Raw genomic sequence first — 17912 nt, forward strand, 5'->3', positions numbered from 1 at the left:
AAGATAAGTTGTTTTTTTTTCTTAAGTATAATAAAAACTAGAAGACGTTGCTAGGGATGAACCCTACTTTACCCCTAAGCCCAACCACTTTAAAATTTAATTTTCCTTTATGTCCATGTGTTATTCACTACTATATTTTTATGTAAAGTGGCTCAGTATGGCTTTTTGTGGTATTGGGCAAAGTTTAGTACCATGGTGTTATATTATATAAGAGTAGTGTTATGTTTTACAGAAAACAATGAGAGAAGACTTCACACTAGAAATTATGGAAGTGTTGTAGTAACCCTGGAATGAGGTTAAGAGTTCTTCTTGCAAGAGATGTCAGAAGATAAGAGATGGTTGCCATTGTATTATATATTCAGAAGACCAGTTCCAACTTTTTCACACTTGTATATTAGCCTTTCTGATCCAGTGGCATTTTCATTGTTTTTTCTTGTATGTTTGTGCTTTATAATAGACTGTTTTCGTGTTTGTTCAGTACTTTTATGACTTAGAACTGGAAACTACTATAAATACATCTACAAAACTTGTTTCTTTAATAAACTGTAACCTGAAATTGTCTCTTAAGCTCAAAGGACATTGTCACAGTCCCAAAGGTCAAAATTTCTTGTGATACTTAAGTAAAGAAAAACTACCTATGTCCTTTAAACTTTGAGTTGATAAATAATAATAAGAGTTGTTGTGTCTTTTGGTCCAATATGTAAAATAATGTTAATCAAGGAATTGAAATACAAATTCATATTAACACTGCTGTGTGTGTGTGTGTGGGGAGAGGTCACATTCTACAGGTAAAATTCATATTACCACTACTGTGTGTGTGTGTGGGGGAGTGGTCACATTCTACAGGTAAAATTCATATCACCACTACTGTGTGTGTGTGTGGGGGGGGGAGAGGTCAGATTCTATAGGTAAAATTCATATTACCACTACTGTGTGTGTGTGTGGGGGGAGAGGTCACATTCTACAGGTAAAATTCATATTACCACTACTGTGTGTGTGTGTGGGGAGAGGTCACATTCTACAGGTAAAATTCATATCACCACCACTGTGTGTGTGTGGGGGAGAGGTCACATTCTACAGGTAAAATTCATATTACCACTACTGTGTGTGTGTGGGGGGAGAGGTCACATTCTACAGGTAAAATTCATATCACCACTACTGTGTGTGTGTGGGGGGAGAGGTCAGATTCTATAGGTAAAATTCATATTACCACTACTGTGTGTGTGTGGGGGGGAGAGGTCACATTCTACAGGTAAAATTCATATTACCACTACTGTGTGTGTGGGGGGAGAGGTCACATTCTACAGGTAAAATTCATATCACCACTACTGTGTGTGTAGGGGGTGAGGTAACATTCTACAGGTAAAATTCATATTACCACTACTGTGTGTGTGTGTGTGTGGGGGGAAGAGGTCACATTCTACAGGTAAAATTCATATTACCACTACTGTGTGTGTGTGGGGGAGAGGTTACATTCTGCAGGTAAAATTCATATTACCACTACTGTGTGTGTGTGTGGGGGGGGAGGTCACATTCTGCAGGTAAAATTCATATTACCATTACTGTGTGTGTGTGTGGGGAGAGGTCACATTATACAGGTAAAATTCATATTAACACTACTGTGTGGGGGAGAGGTCACATTCTACAGGTAAAATTCATATTACCACTACTGTGTGTGTGGGGGGGAGAGGTCACATTCTACAGGTAAAATTCATATTACCACTACTGTGTGTGTGGGGGGGGAGAGGTCACATTCTACAGGTAAAATTCATATTACGACTACTGTGTGTGTTGGGGGAGAGGTCACATTCTGCAGGTAAAATTCATATTAACACTACTGTGTGTGTGGGGGGGAAGAGGTCACATTCTACAGGTAAAATACATATTACCACTACTGTGTGTGTGGCGGGAGAGGTCACATTCTACAGGTAAATTTCACAGTCAGAGTCAAAATTTGTAACAGCTACAATTCTAAATCTATTGATACAGTTGTTAATACTATTAAATAGTGCCTTTTGGCATACATCTACAAGTCATGGTGCTTTTAAGAAACACAATGTAATGTTTTTTTGGAGGAAGAGAGGTGGAGGTTCTGGCCTCTAAACATCAAGGGTGAGTAATCATTCTGAATTCATTTGTAATTTCTTCATCTGTGATTGCATTTTATTGTACTAGGACAGTGTTGCCTATCAAACTCCATTCTGACTTATAAGAAAGTTCTAATGAAAATTAAAGTTAAAGCATATTAACAGATCAGAGGGGAGATTTAGCAAAGCTGTTGTTCATTTCATGTTTCATGTGCATAAAAGATGGTGGAACTCGGCAGTGTTGTGCCACAAATTCGAAATGGCATTAGCACTATACGTCTTTCTCCACATTTCTTCAACAGTTAAATCTAGTGTTAGGGCTAAGTTTAGTATTCCAAAACTGCATGTCTTGGATGTAAGTTTGTGCTAAACTATGTTGCAGTGACACAGCAAATATGATAACACATGAAGATGGACTGCCTGCAGTTCTTCCACTGTTCTGATGTAGCTCTTACACTTTGCATTTTATAGCTTGTGAATTAAGGGCTACTCATAACATTCTGTTAGTCTAAACTAAGCATTATGAGCAGTATAACTTAATTCTAGTTAATTACAATAAGGCATTTATGTTTTTCACATTCAGATATATAGTATAGTTTAAGTATATGTTTATCTATTTAGGTCTGAAGAACTAAACAGACAAAAGCAAAGAATTTTACATTGCTCAGAATGAGACCTTTGGTCAGTGGACCAAATGAATATTCATATTATTTTGGCAATGTGAAAAGAAGTTAATCATTTGCGCCTTTGTCATGAACATTTGCTACATAAATTACACTCAACTGGACAAATAACTTAAAGTTGTTAAACATTTTCTGTCTGTTCTAGTGTTTTACATGGTTCATTTCATTTCACTGGTAATTTTTGTAACCTAACAAAGTTTTTTTATGAATGTACGTGTATTAAATATTTTTGAGTTATAAGAAAAGGTATTCATAAGAAGTCAATGTCTATATGAATATAGACACCCACGAACAGCCAAGCACAACTGGTGTTCTGTTAGGTTGTCCAGAAAGAAATGTCATTTTTGAACTGTGAATTTTGGAAAAAGTATAAACCAGTGTTGTAAAACATGCTTTAATTAAAGTAAGCATCATATGCTTCAATACACTTTTGCCAACATGTAACGCTGTTTATGTCCCTGCTGTAGAAATCGGAGTTTCTATGGTTAATGAACTCTCTGAAAGCTTCTTCTGCAGCTGCTTGAGTTTGAAAGCATTTATTGTTCAAAAAATTGTTAAAGTGTTTGAAGAAATGAAAAATCTGTAGGGGAAATGTCTGTGGAATGAGGCAGAACATTGATTTCCAATTCGTTCAGTCTTTGGAGCATCATCCTTCACAGGTCTTATAACGTTGTTTTAAATCTTCAGTCAGCTCATGCAGAACCCACTTATCTAACCTTTTCATCTTTCCAATCACACTCAGGTGGTTAGCAATGATTGATTTACTTGTGCCTAACTTTTCTGCAAGCTCACGTAGTGTTATGTGAGGGTTTGTCTCAACTTCTTACCTTAATGTGTTTTCATCTAAGGATGGCTTCCTTGCATGACCTTCATGGTTTTCAAGACTTTCATCACCATGTTGAAATCTTTGGAATCAGCACTGAACTGTATGTTCAGTAACAGATTCATGGCTGAATACCTGGTTGATAGTCCATGTAGTTTTGGTAGCTTTTCGTCCAAATTTGAAGTCGTAGAGAGAAATCGGACAAAGTTCCTTCTTGTCCATGCTGCCTTGGGGTTTGTAAAACTTACTGTGAGTAGAGTTGAAACTCCAGACATTTAAGACAACTTGTAAGTGCCAAACGTTGGATTAAACCAACAATAAGTTACTCAATATTCAGTCTCTTAATGTCATTGTAAGAAATTGGACATTTGTTTTTGGATAACCATATATCATTTGGTCCATTTGTTTATTTTGCCAATCAGTCAATAATTTTGAGTGTGTAGTGTTATGTGAGGGTTTGTCTCAACTTCTTACCTTAATGTGTTTTCATCTAAGGATGGCTTCCTTGCATGACCTTCATGGTTTTCAAGACTTTCATCACCATGTTGAAATCTTTGGAATCAGCACTGAACTGTATGTTCAGTAACAGATTCATGGCTGAATACCTGGTTGATAGTCCATGTAGTTTTGGTAGCTTTTCGTCCAAATTTGAAGTCGTAGAGAGAAATCGGACAAAGTTCCTTCTTGTCAATGCTGCCTTGTGGTTTGTAAAACTTACTGTGAGTAGAGTTGAAACTCCAGACATTTAAGACAACTTGTAAGTGCCAAACGTTGGATTAAACCAACAATAAGTTACTCAATATTCAGTCTCTTAATGTCATTGTAAGAAATTGGACATTTGTTTTTGGATAACCATATATCATTTGGTCCATTTGTTTATTTTGCCAATCAGTCAATAATTTTGAGTGTGATATCAGATTTAATCATTAATTACCATTTATAGTAGGAACTTCCAAAACTGTTGACATTGTGAAGGTTCCTACAGTACTCGGGGGTTATACGTATTGTAAAAATTAATCGAATTTTGTTGAATTTTTTTGTGGTCTTTCCACTACTGTTTTATTTCTCGCATAATACAAAATTATAAGTTCTGAACACACTCTGCTGAAATTGTAGAGATTTGGGAGGCGTGTAAAAATTTAACATATCATTAAAAAAAGAAGTTTATGTTTTATTAAACACATTAAATATAAATTTTTTTTCCTGGTGTTTTGGGTATTTCATTTTAGGTAAAACCAAAAATTCAACTACCTGCAAAATGCTTCTCTGCTTTAGAAAGAACTTTCTCTTAAATAAGGGGAAAAGTATAAGCAGAAGGCATCAGAGCTGTGTATAGACCCAAAAGAAGGACAAACTTGCAGCTGGGTTGCTGATCAACAGCTTAATGTTGTAAGTAATACTTTACGTTTTAAGCACTGAAATGTACGAAAATCACACTTCACCAAATGTTCATGCCTGTACAGTGTAATATCAATTTTCATATTCCTGTGAATTCTGATTGGTTATAATACACTTCAAATCATATTCCTGTGAATTCTGATTGGTTATAATACACTTCAAAACATGAGCTTTGCAATGCTTCTCATTCATCTAAGTATACACATGTTCATAGGACATTTCATAAATGTTGTATTTCTTTCTAAGTCTGGTTATCCTGTTCACATGATTTGATTAATTCACCAGTAATATATTTCTGTCTAAATGAACTAAACTTTCTTCTTTGTCTAGTGTCTTTTGTTATTTATTTTGATGTGATGTGTTTTTGTTTATTGCCTTTCCTGTGGCTGGAATTGTGGTAGATCCAGATAGAGAAATTTGCACCAGCTGGTTTGGTTCACCAGGTGGTGTTTCATGGATCTCATCCTGGAGGGATGAATTTGAAAGGATATTTGAAGGTAGTATTTTTAAAAGAAGGACAGTGAAAAGCTGTATCATTCACCACGATGATATTTAGCATTAGGAAATGTGTTTCTTTCAATAATGGCTGTAGGCCATTATGTGTTCCACCATGAAAGTCATTCTAAAAGCAGGGAGAAGAAGGATCTAGGGTTATGCATTTCAGATCCTGCAGCTGCAAGGGCAGATAGTTGTATATAGTTGTATTACTCAAAATAGGTTCAGCATAAGAAGTATCCAAAGTTGTCTCTGATGTCATTTTCCATAATCTCTTTCCACTTAAAGTGGGATCCTTGATGCCTGGCTACACTAGATTATGGTTTCTTTTCTGGAAATTCTTGACTTGCTAGTTCTAATGACACATAGGTAAACCATATTAAAATATCTTTCACTCATGATGTTGCATCCAGTATTTTTGTTTTCCTATATTTTCTTCAGTGTTTTGTGAAATTTTGTATTCTTTCATTTTCCAACATTTTCTGGAAATTCTCACAACATATTCCTGTACTTTCAAGAAAGTTTGTTTATCAGTTCAGTGATAGTAATGGAATTTTTTCAATTTATTTTTTATTATTTGTATACAATACCCATTATATTGTGTAGTGTAATAAAGACAGCATGCCCAACACTTCCTGAGGTTAATAAAATGGTTGTAACAAATGGTTATAAGTCGTGATGTAGGAAGATGACCTGCAAACTGTTTTTTGTTTTACTGATAAAAATCATATATATTATCAGTATTAAAAATGAAAGTACTTAAGTTCATCATAAAGTTTCTACATTTTCTAATTCTTATAATCTAAGTATATTCTGAAGACATTGTAACACGTAAGTGAGGTAGATCATGTTCATAAATGTCTTGTATTTTGACCCACTGTTAATGGAAATTTCAAAATCATGCAAAATTAAGCTACTTTTGTACTCTTTGCTCAAGCTTATTCATATTGAACATAGGTTACACTATAACACATGGGATTTATTATACACTATTTTATGAATTTCAGGAATGATTTATTATCCACTTAAGTTATGGAAATTATACTCTCCTTCTATAACTTCAAGCCTCTAATATACTTATCTTTTCTTGTCAATGTACATTTTTAACACTTAGGTAAGTCAGCAATGCAGTTACTTCCTGTTAGACCACTGAAAACAGGGAACACCTTCATAAAAGAAGCTAGAAAGAAGTTCAAGTCTTGCTGAGGTGTTATTTTATATTTCTCTCAAGTTTTTCTTTCAGGGTTTAAAACAAGTACTTGTTATAAATTTATTCAGATTAGTAAATTGTGTCACTTACAAAGCCATGGATATAAGATATAAATGAGAAATGTACTTGCTTTGTGAAAGTAGTTTATTTTCCTAAATTTTCATGGCATTCAGTTGTAGTTTATGAAGGAAGATTTTATTGTAGTTTTTTGATATGTTTATCTTCATCTGCTAAAGGAGGACCAATAATTTCTAGTATATTTAATATATTTAATCTGATCTTATTATGTGACCACAGTGCACCAAGACAAACTGTACACAAACAGTTCTTTGTTTAATCCAGGAATACAGATGTGAACGAAGTCAGGGTGGGTATTACATGTTCCTAGATACATAATTGATATAAAACAGTATCAGTATGCTTGAAATATTTGTTTTATACAAGTACAGTCATGTTACTTCAACCTGTTGAAAGATTTAATGGTTATTTTACAAGAACTGGAAAATGATTTTGTACAACTTTATAGTGCATTTAAGAAGTATTCACCCCATGCATAGTGTACATATTTTGTTTCTGCCTGATTCTAAAAACGTGAAACTTTCAAATCGGAATTTATACACTTTACTACAAACTACAAAAGCTAATGAAATACTGATGTTAATGTAAGTTCGAATTTTCAAAGAAAATTAGAATATTCTCAGTTCCATGAGTATTGAACCCTTTTCTACAGCAACTGTAAATCAGTTTACGTACAGAAGATTAGTTTGAAAGGTCAGAATTAATGATCTCTGTCTGTGTGTAATCACAGTGATTTAACTTGACTTCAAGCCACTACTTGCACAGCGATAAGACAAACCAACCATGAAGACCAAGAGCTTTCCAAACAATTCAGAGATAAAGTGGTAGAGAAGTATGGAACAGGAGAAGTTTACAATAAAAAAGTTCAAAGTAGCTGATAATAACTTTGAGTGTGGTGTATTTCATACCACCCAGTTGCTATCCAGATGAGACAGCACTTCCAAAGTGTACAGATGAGTAAGAAGTAAGCTGGTCAGGGATGCCATTATGAAACTAATGGTAACTTTGAAAGACTTGAGAAGTTCCATGTCTGAGATTCGAGTAAGTTCTCCTACATCAACAATATATCTGTTCCTTCACAAAACTGGTCTGTATGGGTGGGTGGCAAGTCTTTGTGTAGGGTGAAATCGGTCATAAAAAAGTTGGATGTACTTCATAACATCCAGTTACTACAAAGATCAGACCACCCTTTTAAACTAAACAGCCAGGCAAACAGGAAACTTGTATAGCCAACAGTGACTTTGAAAGATTTGCAACGTTTCATATCTGAGATGGGAGTCATTGTTCATACCTTGACAATATCCTGGTCCCTACACAGTGTTGGCCTATATGTGCAAATGACAAGAAAGAAGCCATTACTGAAAAAGAATCATCTTAAGTCTCGTATGGAGTTTGCAACAAAGAGTGTAAATGGTACTACAGACATGTGGCAGAAGGTTTTGTGGTAGATTAGACACAAAAATAACTTTCTCATCTAAACATAAGTATTACTTCTGGCACAAGCCCAACACAGCATATCACCCTGTCAGGATTGAGGGAAAGATGAATGGTGCAAAATAAGGAAATTCTATTTGTGTCAGTCAAGAATGTAAAACTGGGTCAGAAATTTACATTCCAGTAAAACAATGATCCAAAGCACAAGGCCAAAGTCACACTGGTTTCAAAAGGAAAAAGAAATGAATGTCTGGAGTGACCCAGTCAAAGCCCTGACTTGAACGCAGTATCAGAATTGCAACAATTTTGTCCGGAAGAATGGCCAAAAATTGTACCATCTTGATATGTAAAGCTTTACCTATCTGGAAGGACTCATGGCAATAATTGATGCTGAAGGTGCTTTCATTAAGTACTGACTTGGGGAACTGAATGCTTACGCTCTCAGCAAATTTCAATTTGTATCAATTCTTTGCCGACATTAAGTTTGATCATTAGAGTTTAGAATGTTTTTAATTAACTTGTTTTTAAAGGGTTATATTATTCGTATTTCATCAAAGTATGACATCATTGGTGGAGGATGAATGCTTTTGCAAGGTACTCTATTTATTTTAATTGTTATTATTATACCAGTACTTCACCCTTATCGATGGATCTTTAACAAATTTGTCATAAATGTTTGTTGGGCCTATGAGGAGATAGTTTCAAATTTACGGTTTCACATTTTGTATTCTGCTATTTTTACGGGTGTTTTGGATATTTTAAAGAAATTATATATAAAGGAAGCAACTTTTCATGTCATAAGATAACCTTTCATTAATCATAAATTTACATCAACTTCTATCCAGGGTATGGGTACCCCAGCTAGTGTACGTTATGCACTAAATTAATAGAGAGAAATAATGTCATAACATTCTGATTGTCATGCATCTTGCATTTCATTTATTATTGATATGAAATACCTTAGTGATTACGAACAAGTTAGGTTTTGGTTCTTAAACCGCTGAATAATTTTAGTCTTGGTTAAATCTTTAGCACAAAAAGATCTGAGCAGTGCCACGGTGCAGAGGAAGTTGGAAAATCACAGAACTGTCACCATCAATGATAGTTAATTCTGTAATTAACGGAAGGGATTTGTACAATTTTATATTCACAGTAGGTGTTAAATCTAAGCATTTGCTTGTTTTGTAGAGAACTGAATCTCATGTTCGTTAAGTGCATTTAACAGAAAGTATTCTTAATGAGTTATGATACTGTATTACTTTGTATTTTTCACACTATGGTGTCTGTCAACATCGGGTCCTGTGATTCAAGCACAGGAAAATGTATCAACTTGAGTTTACAATTAAGTGTCTTTAGATACATAACTTGATTTTAAAAATGTTTATGTAATAAGTGCAACATCTTTATTTTTGAATTAACTGAGAAGAAATAAAGCTTTTAAATATTTAATATATTTAAAAGAATTATGAAATAATGTTTACAAAAAAAGCTGCTTAAAATTCTGTAATAATAATAATAATAATAATTACAATTGATGATAACCACTTTAAAAACAATCTGGTCAGTCTTTCATTACTTCCACCTTTCAATTCTTTTTGTCACCTTTAGGCATCATGATAAACGTTTTTTCTTCTCACTGTAGTAATAATAATAATAATAATAATAATAATAATAAAATGTTTTAGGCCATCAGGACTTTAAAGTCACACACATGGTAACTTCGTCCAGGCTTAGCTTTCTTTCTTCTTTTTTAAATAATGGTATAAATACTTTATTATTATGGCATGACAATAGAAAGATTTAAAGTGACTTCTTCTATTTGAACAGAAATCTACTATTTTTCAAAATTTAAAGTCCTACAAATGTAATACAATGAGTTTTCAAACTTCCTTAATTTTAATTCAGTCTGAGGTATTTAGTTTTACATATAATTTGTGAATAAAATTTTAACAATGCATTATATATGTAAAAATGGCTGGTATGGGTTTCTCAGAAAGTTCTACATAAAGGCACGAACAATGTTTCAACCTTCTTCGCTCATTGTCAGGTTCGCAAAGAAAGAAAGAGGTAACTGACCGATAGCTGACCATGACCGAAGAAGGTGAAAATGTTGTTCACTCCTGTACATAGAATTTTCTCAACCCATATCGGCCGTTTTTATATATATATTTTCTCTACAAGTGGATTTTCTCGTCATCACAGACTTAACAATACATTAGTTTGTTAGGAATTGTAGGAACAAACTTGACCAGTGCTTTGTACTTGTATTAATTATTTTTTTTCTTTGTTAAGTAAGTTTTTTATTTTTCTTTCTAATGTTGAAATCTTCGCTGACTTGTTATATAATAGCATCTGTGAGATGTTTAACCAGATATCTTAAGGTCATAAATATATGCTAATCTTATTACATAGGTAAAAGATACATATCACACACTATATGAGCATTACAGAAATCTGTACACCTAACTGGTTAAAATTGCTCTTGGTTTTGGCTTTTCTCTTGTCATTGACCCCAGTAGTCAGAGAATACAGAAATAATAATCTGGATGGTTTTGTTAACACCAATAGTTTGTAAAAAAAAATTTAGTGTTTAAAAAATATACTTGTTCTTGTTTTCTTCTGTTGATATTAAATTTATTGTTCTATTAAAAAATCCTGAACCTCCACTTGATGGAAACTTCTGGGTTTTATGTTGGATGTCAGTATAACTGAGTACCACAGTTGGGGCACAGGTGGTACTTAAACTACCACATAATGTACCTGAAAGTGCAGAAAACTGATTTTTTTGCTATCACAGGTTATCAAACATGTGCTAAAAAACATACATTCTAATTAGTTAAAATTATTATTTTCCATGCATGATAAAAGATGAGACAAAAAAGTAGAGTTATAACCACATCATTCAAATTAGTATGAGCAATTTGCTGAGAATGTTTTATTGTGTTTGCTGCTGAAATTCTTATTAGCATGGCCAGGTGGTTAAGACATTCTACTCGTAATTCTAGGAGCACGGGTTCGAATCCTTGTCACACCAAACATGCTTGCCCTTTCAGCTGTGGGAGCTTTATAATGTGATGGTCAATCCCTTTACTCTTTGGTAAAAGAGTAGCGCAAGAGTTGGCAGTGAGTGGTGATGACTAGTTGTCTTCCCTCTCATCTTACGCTGCTAAATTAGGGACAGCTAGTGCAGATAACCCTTGTGTAGCTTGGAACAAAATTCAAAAACAAACCAAACACTGTGCAGCTGTAACTGATAGAAGTGAGTGAGGTGTGAAATTGTTTGTGAACATTTCAATGACTTACCATTGATGACTTTCTAACTTAGAGGTTTTCAATTATGACATATACAAGTTAAATGTGGTTTATCTTTGATTTGAAAAATGAATACTAGAGAGATGTCTTATGCATTTAACCTAATCACTACATCCTGGGTCTTCTGAACTTGAACAACATTCCTGGTTGCATATCCTTTTACATAATCATTACAAATTTATATCCATTCATGTAATTGTCAAGTAGAAAACCTGGATCAACATTTAGTAGCTATAATCTGATATTTTCTGCGGTCCATCTGGACCCATACTATCAATAACCATCACTATACACAGATTTTTAAACTTTTTTTTTTCACTTCATAGGCTGTTATAGAGAATAATCCATCACTATAGCACAGTATCATCTGGTCTGCTTGCTTATAACATCAGTGTAGCAAGTGTGTATGTGTATGTCATTCCCCATCAAATATTTTTTATGATGCTGGCTTATAATGACCTATTTTATACAAACTTTGTTTGATAATTGTTGTAAATAACCTGTCTATTGAATTTTCATTCTATATCCTACTGTAAGGATACATTTGTGTTGGGCAGATCCAGGATGACCTACAATGTTCACTTTCAGTTTTATTTGAGTATTACAGTATTGTGATAATATTATCATTTATTCACCAATGCAAGAGAATAATACATCTGGTATTTGTTGTTACACTATTGATATAAGGAATTGTTTGATACTGCTAATGTGCATACTGAAAAACAGTGCAATGTTTTTATTTATCAACATATTTCCTGTAGATTACATGGTTTCTTTTGTTGTTGTTCACATTGGATGCTAACCATAATGAAAGTTGTAATGCAGTTGGATTCTGAATTCCAATCCATTGCTTAAACTAATGGTAATTTTGTACTGGAGTCCAACCAAGTTGCAGGTGCTTCATAACATAATTTTGCAAAAGCATACTGATGATGGGAAAATTGAAATACTGGCCACTTTTATTCTTATATGATGTACACCAGTGGTTCCCAACCTTTTTTATGCTCTGCACCCCTAAAAAATTTTAATATGTTCTAGCACCCCTCACAGTAATTATTTATTTAAAAATAAAGGTGCAGGTGGCCAAAACAAATGTTATTTCGCACCCCTGGTTGAAAACCACTGATGTACACTGATTTTTAATTTCAGAGTTATAAGGGATTGGTTAGTTGTTTTGAAAATGTGTAAGCCATCTTTAATCACATTACAATAGAAAATACAGAAGCAATATTTCATTCAATGTTATATTTCAAAGATTAAACACTGTTATAGGTATGTAAGTTTGGTTACAATTTCTTATTTAAGTATGTTATTAAATTACCTTTTAGAACCCAAAATAGTTTAGGATTGTTCAGCAATCCAAAATGAACAATTAGTAATGGTCAGTAAGCAGGCCTTTAAAGGTTATGAACTCTCATTTTTATCTCCTCTAACTTCTTAGATTTCAGGGTGAAAAAAAAGTCCAAAATAGAAAAAGTTCTCAGAATGTACCATTATGAAGGTGTAGTCTGAAAGTTATAACATGAATAAATCAGTGCAAATCAAACTTAAAGATTTGCAAAAATAACTTCACCAGTTACAGAACATTGTGTTATTTTCACGTGAGATTTAGATGTTCCTGTCTTTGATTTTTTAGGTCAAGATACTAAAGATAACTGTGAATATATTCTTGTAATAAAAATACTTTATGTGTTACATATCCTGTGAAAATATTAAAGAAGGCTACATGTTCCAGTAACTCAAGAAACAATTATTCAAGATTTACCAATGATTTCTTAAGAATGTATTGTTACATTGAAAATGATAAACCTCTTCTAAACATTTGTCATGGAGTTTGTGTGGTGAAACTACTGTTTTCTCAATCTATGATAATAATAGTTTATGTATAAAGCACAGTTTGCATCACATATTTAAAAATAAAAAAAAAATGGATCCTACGAACAATAACACATTTCCTGTGTTTTTTTGTTTTTTTAATAGATCGAAGGATGTTCTTGAAAGAGCTCAGTGAGCTTCGACATTTTAAACATGGTTCCATTAAACTGAAGTGTTTAATTTCAAAAAATATGAAAATGTAATTCTAACCTTCATTGTTATAATTTGTCAGTGTTATTAAATTTTTGTAAGCATCATTATGCTGTCAGTATTTCATTCTTCTGAATAATAATGCATTATAGTTTTAAAAACAACTACTAATAGTGACAATGTACATTTGCAAATATAGTTTCTTTGAATATTGATAGTCTGTAAATAGTTTTACTTGACGATTCGTAAGGTAGACATGCTTGAACTTGCAACAGTTATATTCTAGTTTTCATTCTCAGTTTTCTAGTGAAAATCTTAAATTAATGTAATTTTAAGTCTTCTGAAATAAATCTTAAAATGAAAAACAATAGGACTAAGAAAGGAGAAAGGAAGACTTAATTGAACCCTTTCACTGTGCAATATGTCGGTTGTTTCAAGGATGCAAAAATGTTCTTGCTTGATGCAATATTTTTTTAAACACCCAGATCTTGATGCTGACGCGTGAAAGTAACAGTAGAGGGATGTGGTTTTTAGGTCGCTACAGAATAAAATCGAATTTCACAGTCACCACTTACAAATATTTGTTTGGATATGTCCGAAAACGGCAGCAAAATAGGTTATGGGAGAGTAAGTCGTGATGGCGAGAAACCCACTTGAAATAAAAATGTATCTTAGAATGGGTGGTTTTAGTATTAACACTTCCTCTATTAAAGCAGAGAACAATGTTTCGACCTTCCTACGGCATCTTCAGGTTATTCTCTGCTTTAATAGTAAAAGTGTTAATACCCGTAGCAGCTGTTCTGAGATACAAGTTAAGAGAAAGGTTTTAAAGGAGAAATTTGGGAACTAGCTGCCTTCCCTCTAGTGTTACACTGCAAAAACCAGCTGCCTTCCCTGGAGTGTTACACTGCAAAATTAGGGACGGCTAGCTCAGATGGCTCTCATTGTAACCTTGCGCGAAATTCAAAAACAAACACACTCGAATTTGTAATTTAAGGCTGTACTGTTTTTTTAATTCAAAAGGGTTCGCTACTAAAAATTAAATGGAAGGCTAAAATCTTTTTGGATTTTTTTTATTATGCTATATCCATGTTTGTTTATACTGTGAAAGAGGAATCAAAATGTTTCATCGTAAATACAGTAAATATTTCACTCATATGAATATGGCATGTGAAGAATAACTTACAATGAGTAAAAGTGTTACAATCTATACGTGTATAATGTTGGTGTCTTCTAACTTTCAAAACAAACCAAGTACTAAGAAACTGGAGTATAGAAGACGTGTGTGAATATGAAGAGAATACAGCAAAGTGCTGGACATTCTGGTCAGTACAGAAGACGTGTGTGAATATGAAGAGAATACAGCAAAGTGCTGGACATTCTGGTAAGTACAGAAGACGTGTGTGAATATGAAGAGAATACAGCAAAGTGCTGGACATTCTGGTAAGTACAGAAGACGTGTGTGAATATGAAGAGAATACAGCAGAGTGCTGGACATTTTAGTCAGTATAGAAGACGTGTGTGAATATGAAGAGAATGCAAATCAATTTAGAAATCAGGGTAGTCTTTTGTAGTGATCAGAATGTTCAAGATTCAGATAATCAGAAAAATAACTTTCGAAGGTACAGTAACCGATTCTTTATAATAGAATAAAATTTTAAATAAAAATACACGTTTCACAACGAGAACATGGCATTTACTTGGACTACAAAGGAGGGCTTGATTATAATCTTTATTGATGTAATTTTTAAATGTGATACTGAAAAAGGCCGGGCATGGCCAGGTGGTTAAGACACTCGACTTTTAATCCGAGGGTCGCGGGTTCAAATTCTCGTCACACCAAACATGCTTGCCTTTTCAGCCGTAGGGGCGTTATAAAGTTATAGACAATCCCACCATTCATTGGTAAGAGTTGGCGGTAGGTGGTGATGACTAGCTGCCTTCCCTCTAATCTTACACTTGTTAAATTAGGGACGACTAGCGCAGACAGCCATCGTGTAGCTTTGTGCGAAATTCAAAACAAACCAAATACTAAGAAACTGGAGTTATTAAAAACTTATTTTTCAATAAACGTTACTAAATCTAATACATAAAAACATTATAGTTTATATCGCAGAGCTCTGTATATTGAACCATTTTGATGTCGTGAGTCGCACATAACTACAGAGCACTATCCGAACACTTTTCCCGTGCAGTACTACGAATACTAAGATTAAGAAAAAACATTCGCCCGTAGGGCGGCACCTATGTTAATTTAAATAATATTTAAAAATACTTTCTCATATCCACTGTCCTCGTAACTTCTGTCCATATTATCCCACCTCAGGTCAATATATTTTGTCATCATCATTAGCTTGTTAATAGAATTATCGTTTTCACATTACAGTAACGTAGGTGGTTTCTCCTTGATATCTACCAGTGAACTGTGTGAATTAGTTAAAAAGTTCAAAATCAGAAAGTGCGCCGTAATTCGAAATGGTTGAAAAGTAACTTACTTCCATTTCCAACACTCTTCTGCCGGAGCACTCTCCTTATCACTAAAGTAGGGACTTCTGAGCAGAATTATCTACTGAAATTGCAAGATTTACTATCTGATGCTGTCTTTTGTACCAATTCACAATACTGTCAACTTTTATCCTTCGTGGCTTTTGTTGCTTTTCGGAACGATCAATCAAAGCTGCTACTTGAAGACCTTGTTACATTAGAATCAAACTTTGGATCAAGTTTGTACCACACTGAACATTAACTTATTTGACATCGGCAAAGTCGAGAATGTAAGATCAGACAAAGGTCCTTGTGCACTATTGTAGTCTTTTAAATATATGCAACTGAAGGCATTTCATTTGCTCGAGGAAACAAACAAGAGTGGCTTGACTCCAAAAAAAAAATAAAAAATAGTTACATGATACCGGTTGAAAGTGTTTATTATGATATAATTTAGAACTTCTGATTTATTTACACATTAATATTGTTAACATAGTTGAAAGTAAACCAAGGACATTCTACTGATACCATGTCTTCTCGTGTAATCTTGTCTACCCTTGAACTTTATACCATTTTCTCCCAATATTAGTCTCTGTCACCTGAATTCAATATATGACTTGTATTATTAGTTCAAAGGGAAACACACAGAATAAAATATTAAGGATGAAAGGAAATTATGTAATGATTTTACATGCAAATAAAAAAACATCACGTTTGAGATTATTCAAATGCAAATTATATTAAGATACATGCTACAGGTATCGTAGCAATCTAATAAATTAACAGCGACATTAAGATTTTATAAACATTGCTACATGACTATCCGCTCAGTGAAATCCGACACCAAATTGAAGAGTAATATGACCTATGAAACAAGTTTGTCTTATTTCTGTCTCTTGACATTTACAATATACACATTAAGATACTTTAATTGTAGTCTAATTGGTCTTACAGGATATTAACGCAGTAAACAAGATATAAGACAGTATTAATGGCTTTATTTTTCTGTGTAACTATTACGTACAAAATGTGAACTAATTTCCATATTTCTTTAGAAGTACCAACTCGGGTATATCTCTACGCATTTTATATAACCAGTAATCTTTGAATAAGAGAAACTATTTTCCATCGCTTTACAGTTTCAATATTAATATACTACAATACTAATATAATCGAAATTAAATTTCAATTTATAATTAACTCAAGAGCTTTAGTATAATTAATCTAAAGATATCGATAACACAATGTAACACAAATTTTGTTCCTGGATAGTATGTGTTATTTCTTAATGGCTTATATTGTAAAAGCACAGAAAATGGCCATTATTCCCTTTAAACTTTGCTTTTGTAACCCGGATAATGAAATTTAGAAATTAACCTATTTTCTATGTAAAAACGGGCAGATTTGCACATTTCCATTTACATAAGGTCTGAATAAACAACATATGAATTAAGATTTACGTGTATTTTTACTAAAGTTATACAAAAATATTTAGAAGTGAGTAGTTTTTCGAGATTTGTGACTAAAATCATTTTCATGAATCAGCCCGCAAATATAGTCTCCCATCATGTTTTCGTTATGTGTTCCTAAAGCGAAGTTTAAAGAGAAAAATAAGTCTTTTCTATTTACTTTAGGCATAAGTAATGGGGAAATAACACTTTCTGTCCAGGAATAAGAAAAAGTATTTTTTTTCATAGTATAATTAATTTTATTTCATTAAAAAATACACTATATAATAACTTTTAGTAAAATATGCCTGTTATAAACTGTTTCATGTTATCAATAAATGGTGTTACACTTTAGCTCGCCAGCGGCTTATCTGCGGAATCACACCGCTAAAAACCGGGTTTCATACCTGTGGTGAACAGATCACAGCCAGCCCA

The sequence above is a fragment of the Tachypleus tridentatus genome, chromosome 13, assembly GCF_004210375.1.
Source record: "Tachypleus tridentatus isolate NWPU-2018 chromosome 13, ASM421037v1, whole genome shotgun sequence".
NCBI lineage: Eukaryota > Metazoa > Arthropoda > Merostomata > Xiphosura > Limulidae > Tachypleus > Tachypleus tridentatus.